Source organism: Lepus europaeus, chromosome 6 (genome assembly GCF_033115175.1).
Source record: "Lepus europaeus isolate LE1 chromosome 6, mLepTim1.pri, whole genome shotgun sequence".
NCBI classification, from domain to species: domain Eukaryota; kingdom Metazoa; phylum Chordata; class Mammalia; order Lagomorpha; family Leporidae; genus Lepus; species Lepus europaeus.
In genome coordinates this window covers 60,379,947-60,382,975 of record NC_084832.1, presented here as the reverse complement: position 1 = coordinate 60,382,975, position 3,029 = coordinate 60,379,947, and positions in this window count along the sequence as shown.

The window sequence follows — 3,029 nt, the reverse complement described above, 5'->3', positions numbered from 1 at the left end:
ATTTACATACATACAGCCAACTGATTTTTGATCAAAGAACTCAGACCATAGAATGGAGTAAGGATAGTTTCTTTAATAAATGGTTCTAGAGAGGGGCTGGCACTGTGGCATAGCAGATAAAGCCACTGCCTGCAGTGCCAGCATCCTATATGGGCACCGGTTTGAGACCCAGCTTCTGATCCAGCTCTCTGCTATGGCCTGGGAAAGCAGTAGAAGATGGCCCAAGTCCTTGGGCCACTGCACCCACATGGGAGACCCGGAGGAAGCTCCTGGCTCCTGGCTTCAGATGGGCACAGCTCTAGCTGTTGCAGCCAATTGCCTCTCTCTCCTTTCTCTGTGTAACTGACTTTCAAATAAATAAATCTTTTTTAAAAACTTTTATTTAGTAAATATAAATTTCCAAAGTATGGTTAATGGATTACAATGGCTTCCCCCACCCATAACTTCCCTCCCACTGGCAACCCTCCCAACTCCCACTCCCTCTCCCATTCAATTCACATCAAGATTCATTTTCAATTATCTTTATATACAGAAGATCAATTTAGTATATATTAAGTAAAGATTTCAACAGTTTGCACCCACACAGAACATAAAGTGTAAAATATTGTTTGAGTACTAGTTATAACATTAATTCACATTGAACAACACATTAAGGACAGAGATCCTACGTGGGGTGCACAGTGACTCCTGTTGTTGACTTAACAAATTGACACTCTTGTTTATGGCGTCAGAAATCTCCCTAGGCTCTAGTCAAGAGTTGCCAAGGCTATGGAAGCCTTTTGAGTTCACCGACCAGCCTTTTGAGTTTGCTGACTCTGATCTTATTTAGACAAGGTCATAGTCAAAGTGGAAGTTCTCTCCTCCCTTCAGAGAAAGGTACCTCTTTCTTTGATGACCAGTTCTTTCCACTGGGATCTCACTCACAGAGATCTTTCATTTAGTTTTTTTTTTTCCAGAGTGTCTTGGCTTTCCATGTCTAAAATACTCTCATGGGCTCTTCAGCCAGATCCAAATGCCTTAAGGGCTGATTCTGAGGCCAGAGTGCTATTTAGGACATCTGCCATTCTATGAGTCTGCTGTGTTTCCCGCTTCCCATGTTGGATCAATCTCTCCCTTTTTGATTCTATCAGTTAGTATTAGCAGACACTAGTCTTGTTTATGTGATCCCTTTGACTCTTAGTCCTATCAGTATGATCAATTTTGAACTGAAATTGATCACTTGGACTAGTGAGATGGCATTGGTATGTGCCACCTTGATGGGATTGAATTGGAATCCCCTGGCACATTTCTAACTCTACTTGGTCAAGTCCGATTGAGCATGTCCCAAATTGTACATCTCTTGCCTCTCTTATTCCCACTCTTATATTTAACAGGGATCACTTTTCAGTTAAATTTAAAGACCTAAGAATAATTGTGTGTTAATTACAGAGTTCAACCAATAGTATTAAGTAGAACAAAAAAAATACTAAAAGGGATAAAGTATTGCATTGTACATCAACAGTCAGGACAAGGGCTGATCAAGTCACTGTTTCTCATAGTGTCCATTTCACTTCAAATAAATCTTAAAAAGATATATATATACATATATATATATATATATATATATAGTGCTAGAGAAACTAGATGTATCTATGTAGAAGAATGAAATTAGATCCATACTTCTGACCACGTACAAAAATCAACTCAAGATAGATCAAAGACCTAAATGTAAGACCTGCTGCTGTGAAGTTGCTGGAAGATGCAGGGGAAACACTTCATGAACTTTTAAAAGACCCCTTACAGGTACTGGCTCTAATTTCAATTTGGGATTTCAGGTAGGCTGCTGCTTCTCTCTCTCTGCCTCATTTCCTCACCTCTCTTCTTAGGAAATTCACTTGTCTTTTTATCAGCCTGGTAGTAGAATAAAAATGGTGCAGAATCCAAATGGGAATGGAGGGGTTGAGCTTAAGATCACCCTGCCTCAGGTTTGCAGAAGCCTAGACATTATCTTGGCCCCAAACCCAATCTATGCCAAAAAGCTTTCTCAGTAATTTTTCAGATTGCATGAAGATGGGGTACCTTGCTAACACATTAGAACATTAATTCCCTACCTCACCTTCTCAATAGAATCACCTGGACTGTATCAAAAATATACTAATGCCTAGGTCCCTCCACCCTGAGAGTCTAATTTAATTAGTCTAGGTTCAGTTTGAGCATTAGGATTTCTTAAGACTACAAAGTTATTTAAAGCACAAAGTTGAGAACCATACAGGGATTGGGAATGCCTGGCCTGCAGACCATCTAAATCCCATGAAATCATCTGGCCTGGGCCTGCCAAGGCAACCACTGAGGGGACTCGAACATCTATCATCTACATCAAAGTCTGTAACAGGCTAATTTTTAAATTGATAATTTTGTATAACCCACAAATAATGTTCTAAGTATCTAAATGACCCTTGGTGGAGAAGAAAGTTCCCAACCTCTGAAATCTAAACTTCTTGAAGCATTTCAGAGGTGCTCAATGACAGGCAATAGAAACCTCTGAATATTATTCAGGAACAGCAAATTGCACCAATGCTTTAAGCAGTATAAGTAGAGCACAGAAGGGGCTAGGAGTAATGAAAAGCCCTGATAACCTGTCAAGTAACATAATACACACAAAAAACATGAATTGACACACCAAGCAAGGGTAAGCCATGCTTACAACCACAGGTACTCTAAAGGAACAATCAGCACCCATTGAGTGCCCACTGTATGTAGTTGGCATTTCATGATTCCCCTTATGTTTGTCACATTCCATGAAAGCAGGCGTTATCAGATAGCTACTGTTATCTCTATCTTGCAATGAACAAATGGCCTCAGAAACATTATATAACTTCCCCAAGGTTATCCATAGCCCACAATTGCACTGAAAGTTCAGTTCTGTCCAAAATGTAGACTATTTTGTCCAGATTATTAATGAAATTACTAAGAACAGACTTGAAATTCATCAATGTGACACCGACTTTTCCCCACATGATAGTTACTCACCCTTATCATGTGCTTGCACT